Source organism: Crocodylus siamensis, chromosome 2 (assembly GCF_052110815.1).
Source record: "Crocodylus siamensis isolate JL-2025a chromosome 2, ASM5211081v1, whole genome shotgun sequence".
In the NCBI taxonomy this organism is placed as follows: domain Eukaryota; kingdom Metazoa; phylum Chordata; order Crocodylia; family Crocodylidae; genus Crocodylus; species Crocodylus siamensis.
Genome location: NC_143396.1, coordinates 173627958 through 173640762, shown reverse-complemented (window position 1 = coordinate 173640762; position 12805 = coordinate 173627958). Strand labels below are relative to the sequence as shown.

The 12805-nt window shown below is 46.4% G+C and overlaps 1 protein-coding gene across 2 annotated transcripts in view; it reads right to left on the bottom strand.

Annotated features, from left to right (window-relative positions):
* The window catches only part of CPT1A (carnitine palmitoyltransferase 1A), a 68230-nt gene extending 55726 nt beyond the window's left edge, over positions 1–12504 (bottom strand). For both annotated transcript variants that reach the window (XM_090032348.1, XM_090032349.1), the window contains exon 1: positions 12376–12504. The gene's annotated coding sequence lies outside the window, so the exon portion shown is untranslated. The remainder of the gene's footprint in view (positions 1–12375) is intronic.
* Positions 12505–12805: the final 301 nt, after the last annotated feature.

Below are 12805 nucleotides of genomic sequence, written 5' to 3'. Positions count from 1 at the left end.
GGTATCCGCATAAAGTTATTGATTTGAAGTTATATGGACAAGTTAAGATGTTTTAAAATTACATTTTATTAACATTTTAATTACAATGTCCAGAAGTTTCTATTTCCTTTTTAAACAAGGTGGGTGTCAAAGTCATCTGTCCCTGTGGGATTAAGTTATCTGGCCCATAAAACCAGAAAACTGGTGGTACCAGCACTAATTGCTATGGCTCTAGAATCCCTGATGGTGGCTGCTTCACCCACTGCCAGTTCCATCCCACTTACAGCTCCACATATAACATGGCTACACACTCCTGTTACAGCCCACACAAGGAGAAGCAGCAGCAGCATGAATTGCTGAGGCTCCAGAAGCCACACCAATTAACAGTCACTGCTTGTCCTGGAGCCAAATTTCCAAACCCATGAAGAAATCCAAGGGCTGGAGGACCCATTTCCATGGGCTGGATCTGGTCTTGGGACCATATTTTTGACAGTCCTGATTTAGGGTTTTCCCTATTCTCTTGCTGAGTTTAAGAACATCTTTTGCACAAACTTGAGTGCAACATGAAGCACTGCTTTCAAATCTGCCTGCTGCTCCTGACTCGCATTTATACTTATTACCTATTCAGATTCCTAACTTACCATTTAAATGTAGCTCATATTGAACTGTTGGTCTGCATGTGTGTTTGCAAAAGCAGATACTTAATGCTGACCCAGGCCCCTCACCAACTTTCATTATAAACTTTTTTCCACAAATTAAAATGTGATCTTTCATGTTGGTGACTTTTTAAACATGGTCCTTTATATGAAGTATTAGAGAATATCGCCAGAATCCAAGATAACTTTGATTTTAAGACAACTGCCCAATAATTAGTTTCTATACATGGAAAAATTATAAATTTATTATTATTGTCCATTTATAGAATCTATTGGAGGTTAAATTCATCCCCCCAACGACTGCAGCATCTCATGCACCAGTAGGAGGGGAGGCAGTAGATGGAATCAAGAAGCCTGACCCAAATCCTTTGCACCCCCCCACCACTTGAGTCCTATTCCCCCCACCTCAAAGCTATGCCTACACTGGGATTCTCTCTAATGTTTTCACCATAATAATACTAATCATTTTAGCTTCCCTGGTGTTACAGTACATTCAAAGCCCAAGGCAAATAGCAAATTTCATTTGGATAAGTGAACCGCAAAAAGATCCATGAGAAGTGCAGCAGTTTCCCTTCATTTTCATTTTCTTACTGCTTTCCTCATGCCCTACCATCATCCATTTATGACATGATATGAGGTTCTGGACCTCATTTCCACTAGTTTGCTAGTAGTCATTGTTGCTAGTCACCAGGACTGTCAAAATGTCAGTAACCAGTTTGCGGTGCAGATAATCTAGGGATGCACTGTAATAGTGATGCGTGGCCTAGCAATAGTATATACATACCCACATTTCATTATTTGGAAGGTTAACTGAACACCTCTTGCTGGGCTTCTCAATCGGTGCTAGAAGTCTTGTCCTACAACTAGGATGATCAACCTGCAGCACAGGTGCTACAAGTGACACCAGAAGTCTACGTGTGTGGCTTGCAGCAGACTAGGGAGGGGCAGACAGACGAGTGCCAGATAGGTAGGCTTGACAGGATTTGATTTTTTTTAAATCAATAAACATTGAGTTCACCTGACACTTGCAAACTGATGGAAAAAATATTTGTTGGTAATCATTGACGGTTACATAAAGGAGATGTAAAAAAATAAATTCTGGGACAGAGGTAAGGAAATCTGGGGCAGGGGGTGCTGCGCACGTGCAGGCATGAGCACGTGCACATGCACACATGAACACACATGGCAGCTGCTGCAAGAGCTGGGGGTCATGCTGGTAGGGCTGTGCTGGAAGGGGGTGGAGGGATGAGGTAGCAGTGGGGAGCCTGGTGCTGGTAGCCGCTCACCTCTGCCCAGGTCCCAGCCTGGTGATCGGGAGAGGGGCCAAACTCCCACAAAACTCAGCCTGGCCTGGTGACTGAGTGATCAGGGCAGGGGCCAAACTTCTGTGGAGGCCAGGCAAAGCTCCATGGGAGTTTGGCCAAGCACAGTTTTACTGGCACAGCCCTACTGGCACTTCCTGGGAGCCAAGCACTCCCAATACAGCCTTACTGGCATGGCCCTCAGCTACTGCATGTGCTTGTGTGCACTGAATCAATAACAATCAAAAAAACACCCCTAAGTTGTGCAATCCAGAAAATGTCATTTCATAAAAAAAAAAAATCAAAACAAATGCTTAAAAATAAACATTGATTTTAGATGGTGAAATAATAAAAAAATTGAATTCTGCCAAGCCTACAGATAGGGTAGGGAACAGAAAACTGAGCAGAAGATCAGGCAGGAAGCAGAAAGCAAAGCATCAGCTTGGTCAGGGAACACACAGCACAAAGCAGAAAGAAAAGAGACTGGTGTGAGGCTACTTTGTGGTGCACCAAGAAACCTGGTTCCCACAGATCCTGTTATAGAACAAGACTTCTCAGTAGATGATGTGAAGAAGTGGTTGACTCCAAAGCAGTTAACTGGAGATCCACAGAGTAAAACACAAAATGTTCTATTAGTTATAAATTACAGGGAAGTAACAAGTATTATAGTTTCCAGGTTAAAAAAAAGGGCAGCAAGAAACTAAAGCCAGAATCAAGGAAGATGTTTCATTCATCTGTCATATGATTTGTATCCTTGAAAGAGCCGACTTCTAAACAAGCCTGTAAAGACTGCTTACACACTGTTATCCACTTAAAAATTCCATTTCAGAGAAGCACTTTGTTTTCCTCACATTCTACTTATCCTTAGTCTTACCTAATTACCCTACTCAACTTCAGCAAGAATCCTCACTCCAATCAATTTCTGTCACTGCAACTATTTAGTGCAAATGACTGAGAAGTTGTCTTTCCAGAAGATTAAGCAAACATACAACAGTGTCGAAAGAAACTTTCTGAATCAAAGACAAATGTTTACTTCAGATAATTGTCTTAAACAAATTTTCCTACAATAGAAACTCATTTAACTAACAATATGCTCTGCCTATCAGATGACTGATGGCATTGTCATGAAGATAGAATAAAAGGAATTGAGATAGAAACAGCAGGGGCATAAACAAAATGTTTCAGATATTCATACTGAATCAAAGAAACATGAGGTTTAACTACCATTTCACTTGGATTAGAACTAAGCTACATTGACAGACATCCTAGTGAAACAATTATATCAGAATGGGAGCACCACTATAATTAAGTCTGAGGTCATCTAACATTTTTCAAGGCCTCTAAAATCTTTATGCTGGCTATCCTTTAATACCACTGAGACTCACGCAACTTCAGAGAGGGGTTAGTGCTTCAGGTAGCGTTGTTTGAGCAAAGGGACTCCTTAAATTAAGCCCCCCTCAGGTCACTCAACATCAATTTTAAAATTCTCTTATTTTCATGCAGTCCTGGGGTTCAAACCACAGCTCTGATCCTTTCTATGCTTACATCACCCACTCATAACTGGAGCTCATCTAGTACTGTCAATGCTACCCCATTCAGGGAAGCAATATTTCAAGCATTATTCAGGGTAAAAAGTTGAATTTACAAAGTTGATCAAACTAAGTTGATGAACCAAAGAAAAGTAATTTGTCACAAATGCAATAAGACTGAAGATCTGTTGCCAGCCCATGCATGCCTAAGAAATTGTTCTGTACACATCAGTTATATTCTACATGGACTCCTTTTGGAAACATTACCTTTTTTTATACCTTGGCATTGTCCAGTACCTCCTCCTGAATTTTGGCGAGGTAGCTTGTGGAGGAAAACCTAGTGAAGTTGACATATAAAACCACTATCTATACATAGATGGATCCAAGGACAGATCTGGACCGTGGCTGCCTTTGCTGCCCTTGGCATGGCGCTGAGCCCTACCCATTCCTGTTGAGTTAGCATGCTGCATTCCTACTGTCACCCACAGGAGGGCCACGGCTTGGCTGGAAGCCGCGCAAGATGGAGCTGATGGCCCGGCCCTGCTCCCTGTCACCACATGCAGCTCCCAGGACTCAGCCAATAGAAGCGGGAAGCTGTGCATAACGGAGTCAGCCCCACGTGATGGAGCTGGGCCTACTTGGCCACATTCCCTGCCACCACATGTAGCTCCTGTGACTTGGTCAGAGCTGCAAGCCAACGGGGGACTCCAGCTGCCGTGGGCCATAAGTGCCCCAAGGGCTGCCATGTTCTGCTGCTGCTGCTGGGGGCTAAGCACCATGGGAAGGGTACAAAGGGGAGTCTGTCACGCACATCCCACTGTACCCACACCCACCACACATACACTCTCCCCCACACCGTCACCCACCTGCACCCTCCCCCAAACCACCCACCACCTCCCACACCCCAACCACCCCCCCCACACCTGATAACTCATACTTCGTTTAGTGACCACTGACAGAAATGGCCCCAGCCCTAGCTCCTTATGTCTTCACTGTATGCCCAGCACTGTGCAGGCCTCAGGCCACTGACAGGAGACAGTGGGCACTGCTGAGCCACTAAGGGGTGCTGCCCAGCTGCAGAGCCACAGCTTCCCCTTGCCACCCTGGGCAGGGGCTAGGCCTTTGGCCCTCTCCTGTGCCCAGATCCCACCGCCATAGGGAGAGAGGGAGGGAAGGAAGTGTTGGGCTCCCCACAGTGGTCAGGCAGGGCCTTCCTGCCACAGCAGCAAGACTCCCAGCCCTGTGGTGGGGCCCAGGCAGGGCAAGGGGCTCCCTGTACCTCCTGCTGCACTTGTGCTGCTACGGCCCAGACCTGGAAAAGGGAGTGAGGGGTCTGGTCCCAGTGGGGCAGCCTCCACCAGGCACACTGCATCCTTCCACCTCCCATCCATGGCACTGGGACTGCAGGGCCTGGCACAGCTCTGAGTAAGTCTGAGCATGCAGCTAGCTTAACCCAAGGAGGCACTGTGGCAGCCAGAACAAACAGTGGCATCGCATCTGAGCGTTTGCCGCTGGCCCCTCGCACTGAGCACAGCCCCAGGGTGTTCCTGTGGGGCAGTAGGGTAGCAGTTCCAGTTGCAGACCTAATCTTCCCCCCAGGATCCCTGCTGTGCCACCACCCCTCAGGAATCCCACGGGGCCATGATCACTGTGTGAGGGGCCAGTGGCGACCTCTTAGACATGGTGCCACCTGCCCCAGCTGCTGTAGCACCTCCTTGGGCTGAGCCAACTATGTGCTCAATCACGCCTCAGAGCTGGGCCAGGCGCCACATGGCCCCAGTGCCACGGGCAGGAGGAGGAAGGATGCAGTATGCCCAAGGGGAGGCCATCCCACTGGCACCAGACCCCCACTTCCACCAGGGCAAGCTGGGAAGGGCCTGGCCTGCCAGAGCGAAGGAGCCTTCCAGGTGTGGGCCACAGTGGCACAAGCATGGTGGAAGGTGCAGGGAGCCCATTGCCTGTTGCCCTGCCTGGGCCCCGCCACTGCAAGGGGGCCAGGCAGATCCATTGCACGGCCTGGAGTCTTGCTGCTGCAAAAGGAAGCACCTCCTGACCCCTGCGGGGGTCCAGCACATCCCTCCCTGTGGTGGCAAGATCTGGGCACAGGAAAGGTTCACAGCCCTGGTTCCAGCCCCTTCCCACAGGGATCCGGGGAAGCTGTCGCTGTGCAGCTGGCCAGTGCCCCGTAGTGGTCAGTTGCACTCACCAGCAGCCTGGGACCCATACAGCGCCACGAGCAAAGTGAAGATATAAGGGGTTGGAGCCAGGGCTAGTGCCTTTCCTGTCAAACTAAACAGTAAGTGGAAAATGGCATAAATATAATTGTTGTTTAAATGGAAACACTTTAACCTTTTACACCCTTAATGTATTTGTGTGAATGCTAAAAGGTCAGTCCCATTTCTCTCCATAGTGGTCTTCATTCAGCATGTCAGAGCACATATGGAGTGGAAGGGTGAAAACAAACACATCCACTGCATCCAACGGTGTCTAAGAAATCAATCAATTTAGCTAATATACACAGTGCATGATGATGCTGGCTCCAAACTATTTTGCCTATCATATTAGCAACCATGAAGTATCCCTATTTAAAGCAACTCTGAAGGGAAAACAACACCATTTGGTGGAAAAAAATATCTGAAAGACATACACATACCCAGGCAACAGAATGGACTAGTTTTTGTTATTCTTAATCTTTATATATCAGCAGAGTTCTAAGAAAAAAATGTTTTTCTTCTAGCAGTAGTGTGCTGCTTTGGTTGTCCCTTATGAAACATGGAACTTATTTTTTTTTAAAGGAATTGATCCAAAACGAATAGTCAGTTTTATGTTGGACTAGCCAATTGCCCATCAAGAATGACTGGGAGGGGGGAGGAGGAAGAGGGGGCAGGGATGGAGCCCTGTGCCCCCCTACCCCCAGTCCAGGCCCACTTCCCTCTTCCCATCCTGGCTGTCTGGGCCTGATGTGGGGGGAGCTGGGCCACTCTAGCGGGGGGAGGAACAGCGGGCCCAGGCCCGAGGGGGAGAAGAGGCCCACTTCTCCCCTCCCCCAGCCGCTGCTGCATGAGGCCAGGCCCATGGCTCCCCACCCACTGGATCAGGCCTGCCCCCCCACCACATCAGGCCTGGGCCCACTCCTCCCCTTTACCCACTGCCACCACCGCAGCACACCCACCCTATGTCAGGTTGCTCCTCCCCCTACTACTGCCAGGTTGGCCCTGCAGGCAGCAACAACAGAAGGGGTGAGGGGCAGGCCAAGGCCAGAGCTGGTGGCCTCGCCCCCCTCCCCATGCCATCCTGATCCTGCTCCCAATCGTACCGCCACTGACGTCACCTGTGGGGGCAGGTGGGGGGGGGGAGGGGGGAGGTCAGCTCTGGTGGCGTTATCCCCCCCCGGTCCACCATCACCACCTGCAGGGGCAGGGTGGGGGGCAAAGCCAGCACAGCTGGCCTTGCCCCCCCGTTCCGTTCCCTGTGTCCCCACCATCATGATGGCACACTGCCACTTGTCCCAATTCTTCGCACTCTGATTGGCTGGCTGTCAGACAAACAGACAGACAAAGGCTTTTATAATATTTGAATTACTTGACCAGCTGCAAAAAGGGTATTGGCTGGGAAGAGTGATTAAGAGTATTGTAACTGTGTCACAAATTCAAATTGGTTCTGGATAAGTAAAAGCCATTTTACTTTATTTCTGTTTGGACACCAGGACAGAAATTGAGCTTCCGGTAACCTAAGTCAATACCTCAAGCCATTGTCAAAATTAAAACCTTCACTGGCAGCCTCAGCAGAGAAGAACTACTTCCATGTAGTGATCCCTGCTAACATCTTTGATGGCCAAGAGCTCCCAAAACAACAAAAACGCCAAAGCGCGCAAAGATAAAAGTATGGACACTGTTTTTGTCATATGAAAGAAGCAGAGAAGCCACAGAAGATCAGTTTTCCCATCACCCAGTCAAAAGTATGTTGGCAAAGATATGTAGGGATACCTGACTGAGGAAGACTGAGCTGTGGGTACCACAGGACTTTGTTCTCAAAACTTAACCAATCACTCAACCTGGTTTCCACAGCAGCAAGCTATATGGTAAAAATAAATAAATACATAAATAAAGCAGAGTTATCCCACTATAACAAATGATCCAATATCATGCTTGCCTACCTATACTCTAACTCTGTCCAGAAACAAAACTGCTGTAAAATTCTACAATCAATTTAGAGGAAAATACTATTAGAAAAATGTATCTTCCTTATTTTCTGCTCAGATTCTGCACTACAAACATTTAGAATGGCATTACTACAGGCCTGAATTGTAATGCATGGCATACTGAACATTCATGCAAAAAACACTCACAGTAGATCTCTACTGAGAGCATCCCTGCAAAACTGAAACACTGTAAATGTTTCAGCAAGAAGAGGGTGGAAGGCATTTTTGTTGTTGTGAAAGACACACCTAAAGCATTTAGATTAAAGGAACCCTGATTCCACAAATTAGTTCTATTATTATATTCATACAGTTACAGAGAATTGCAATATTTAACCTGTATATGTCACGCTGTTTATAACTAAAATGCCACTGTTCCTAGACAAGAGTTTCCAGCCCCTGGAGAATGCACAGCTATTGATGAAGCTGCTAAGCAGGCCCAACAGAGGCAAAACTCTAGCAGTTACTTCTGGGCAGAGATGTGGAAGTAACAAAGGAAGTGAGCTAATGATAGATCCAAACAGATCCAAACACTGATACCATCATTTAAAGAGACCATACAAAAAAGTTGATTTGTGCAAGGGAAGCAAGACTGCCTTTTAATAATCTTCAAGCAGGTTTTTCTTCCTAAATATCTGGAGTTTGGGAAGAGTGTGTAGTACACTGGGAGCCATGGAGGACTGTTCCAACTTATTTGCATGCCAAATTTTTTTAACATCTGCTTAAGTTGCTTTGACACCAAATATTTTCCAATGTTGCTCACATAATCATATATTTGTTTAAGGAGCCAGGTCCAACATTACCATTATATCTGTATACAGAAAAGCTAAACATTTTTCCTGCCAAGCAAACATCTAAAGCAATAGATCATTCCAGAAATAATTCCTTTTTTAATGCATTTCTCCATCTTACTCCTGCCTCCTACATTTCCTCTTCATATTTTAAATAGATTTCAAATCCTGGCTCAGTTGTGTGGAGCTGATGTGTCACTTGAAGGACACAGGCTATTGAGCAACTGATCACTGATGTTTCTTGAAACCCCACCCCTCCTCTACATCCCAGAAAAGTCACATGACCAGCTCTGAAAAGTAGGTAAAAGGTTATGCGGTTGCAGAATGCTTTGCAGAACAACAAAAGCTCAACTTGTCCTTTAGGCTGTGGGCTGCAGATCCTTTTTCACTGCCTCAGCTCTAACAAAATGGGAAGTGCCACTACTAATATCCCAGGAGAGTTTAAAAATCAGACTTTGAATGCATTCTCTATTGAAAAAAAAGCAATCTAAGACCCTAAGAGACAGACCTCAGGACATGAATGAAGCAGACCTTTAAAGAAGGAAAGCAAAATAGAAGCCAACCCTGAACACATTGTTTGATATTTAAGTTATTCTGCACAAAGTCAAACTGAAAAAACAAAACAGTTTTCCACTCATTGTTTTCCACTCATTATTTTTAATTACAGCAAGTCTTAATAGGAAGCAAAATAAATCTATCCGATTGTAAAATGATTTTTATAATAAAATGAATCACCTCTCCCACGAGTTTTGATCTCATTTATTAGACCAACTACATATATGCAAACAATTTTTTTTTTGCAAGCTTTCAGGCATGCTCACCCTTCATCAGGCAGTGGGCCTGAAAGCTTAAAAAGAAATAAAATAATTTGTCTGCAAATATCTAGTTGGTGATATCTTTTATTAGACCTCTTCCATAAGTTTTGATTCCTTTTGCCTCTAGATCAATATGGCTACAGTCTGGATACCTTTTAAAATAAAATGCTCACTTAAAGGAAAACTCCTGAATTCATGTTTAACGCTCCAAATCTTAGGCATTAAAAAGCCTGGACCCTTATAATTAGATTTCTGCCAAGACTTGCAGAACTGGAAACGTTTTCAGGACTGGACTCTGCTCTGCAAATATACCTAGATTTCCTCTGCCTCCTCACTGTTGTCTCCTCAAGCTGATATACCCAAATTCTCTCTTCAACTGCAGACAGAAAGATACAGAGGTACAAAGTTTAATAATTTCCAAAGCCAGCAGATATCTAAAGAGTTACACTCTGTATTTTACTAATACATTAGTAATAGTGTTTTTTTCCAAATTATAATATACTGCAAAATATTATTTAATAAACAACCAAAAGGAATGGCAACCTGATGACAGGTAAACAATGAGAATAAGTATTCCTTTTAATTAAATTTCTCACCATTATGTTGAACAAGGAAATAAATTATATGAAACATGATTAGGATAAAAATACTTGTAGATCCAGAAACTCAAGTTACCAGACACTCAGGAAAAACAATAGCTAAGAGAAAAAAAGGAGTTTAAAAGCATTAAACTGATTTTCCCTGTACTCAGACATCACACTTGAAAAGACACTACAAGGCACAGAACAAACAATCTTGCCCATTGTAGTCTGCTCCATAATCCAGCCTTTCAAGAATAAAGTGCATTGATTGGCCACATAAAACACAGATGAGTTACCAGGTGCTGACAAAAACAGGCTTAATACTTGACATTTCTTTTTTAGTTGTTTGGACTATGTCTACACTATTGTTTCCACCCCTCCCTCATTCCCCAGAAATCACCCTGGCACATCTCCACCAGAAGTACCAGGATAGAGACCATACTAAAACATATCTTGAGCAGTGTTTTATATGGACTGCCCTGATGAGGTCTGAAGACATGTCTCACTCCCATGTCATTTCTGGATTTTAATAGTTAAGGTACTGACAGGTATAAAATGCTGGTTACACTCCACTATCCCATTCAACTAATCTAATCAGATTGGAACAGTAACCCATTACTGGATTAAAATAATCCAGCAAACTGATTAGCCCAAATCAAGGAAAGAGTGCCATGAGAAAAGCACAGTTGGGGTATATGAAGTGTACAGAGCAACACATAACAGTTGACTGAGTAAAAATCTTGCGCAACCTTCATTCACTTGCTATTTCCTGCCTTTTCAGGGTCTCACATGCCAATGTCAAACAGCTCCTTGAAAACCACCTTGCATACATTCAAAGCATCAAGATACAGACATCCAGGGAATTCTTCTCATCAATATCAAATTACCTTTACCTGTCTGCAGAGTTCAGGTTTATTCTGGTAATCTACCATCCTGCTCAACAAACCTACACAGCTGCAGGGCACCAACTGGGTACAGAAGCAGTTCACAGGGTATAAATTAAGTGGAACATTTTAACTATGGCTTGCAGGCAATTAATTTTGTAACACTTTTTTGTTGTTGTTGTGCCATGGCTCCACAGACCCTTTACTTACAGCTTAAATGCTCTAACACAGTGATGCTCAACTTTTTGGCTCTGCACCACCCCAATCAGCCCCATGCCACCCAACCTAGCATGCATGGGCTGAACTCTCTAGCCCATGGCACTCCCCTGGGTCCAGAAATCTGGTAGCAATTAAGGCTGCCACCAAATTTTCAGACCCTTGGGGAGCCCCATGGGCTGGATGACAGGGCTCTGTGGACTGGATCTGTCCTGTGGAGCTTGGGGGAGGTTGAATACCCCTTCCCCTAACATTCCAAATACATTTATCAGATGCATCATTTTGCTGCCATGGTCCAGCTGCTTTACCTGTGGCAAGTTAGGGCGTTGTGTGTGTGTTGCCTCATGTCCGGATGGACGGTGTAATTTTACTACGAAGTTAGAGAACAGATTTGTACAGGATGATTTGGATAGGGATGATCTTGCCTCAGGCAGGGGGTTCGACTAGATGACTTCTGGAAGCCCTTCCAGCCCTGCTCCGCTATGCTTCTAGTGAGCCCTACCTCATGTTCAAATGAAAGGATAGAAACCAGCTACAGAGTCAGTACACTTTTTCAAGCACTAGCTTTATAGCTGGTTGGTTCTTTTTCTAGTTGGATCATCCTTTTGAACCTGTGATAATCGCCTGGCACATGTGGCTGTCTCAATTTATGGCACAATTCCCCAGTGACCCGTGCGATACTCACTTGGCACATGTGGCTGGTCTCAATTTATGGCGTGATTCACCAATGAACTGCGTGATAATCACCATGCACATGTGGCCAGTCTCAACCTATGGCACGATTCCCCAGTGAATAGTGCAGTAATCACCCTTCCCATGCAGCAGGTCTCAATTTATGGTGCGATTCACCTGCAAACCGTGTGATAACCACTTGGCACATGTATCCATGCTTCACCAGCCAACTGTGTGATAATCACAGTGCAATTGTGGCCAGTCTCAATTTATGACGCCATTCTCCAGTCAATCCCATGACCATCACCTGGCACGTGGGGCTGGTCTCAATTTGTGGTACCATTTGCCGGTCAACTGGGTGATACACATAACCTGTCGCAGAGACCTGTGCTCTGTTGTACACGGGTTTCCCTTCTACATGCAGGTGAGGGTGCGGGCGGCATGGCACTGCCTGAGGGTGCTGTTTGACAGGAACAGTGCAAGCACTTGGCGGCAGCAGGAGCGCCCCCCCCGCGGAAGGCAGCGTGCTCACAGCGGCCTCAGACCCCTCTAGCTGCGGCTGCAGCTGACGCAGCAGGAGTAGAACGCTGGAGGCAGCCAATCCGCGAGGCCGGAGCTGGCCCCGACAGTTTATCCCCACTGTTTATCCCGCCGACCCCGACGAGAAACTGCGGCCCGAGCCCCTGCTGAGGGGAGTGGGGGAACCAAACCGGGCCTCCCCACCACCCGCGCTGAGGAGACCGCGTCACTCACCGGCGGGTCCGCAACGGCAACAGAACAAGGCAGCGGCACGCGCCCTTCTTGCCTCTCACTCCCTCGCTTACTCGCTCTCTCACTCGCACACACGCCCAGCGCCAGCACCGCAGCTGCCGGCTCGGCCGCGATTGGCTGAGCCGCCAGCGACGGGGGCGGGGCCAAAGCTCCAAGCGGCTGTCAAGGAGGGGGTGTGGCCGGGGCGGGGACCGTCCCTTCTTGCCTCGCCCATTGGACAGAGTCCCCGCCCCCTGAGGGGTGGTTCGGTTTGCGGTGAGCCAGAGATGGGGAAGCGTGTGAAGGGGGCCTGTGTGAGGTGAGGGAGGAGGGTTTTGAGCTGCTGAGGGAAGGCGAAGGCGGGGGGGGTCTTACACAGAAAAGTACTAAGCAGGCAAAAACATAAATAGATAATAATTTTAGAATAAAGGAG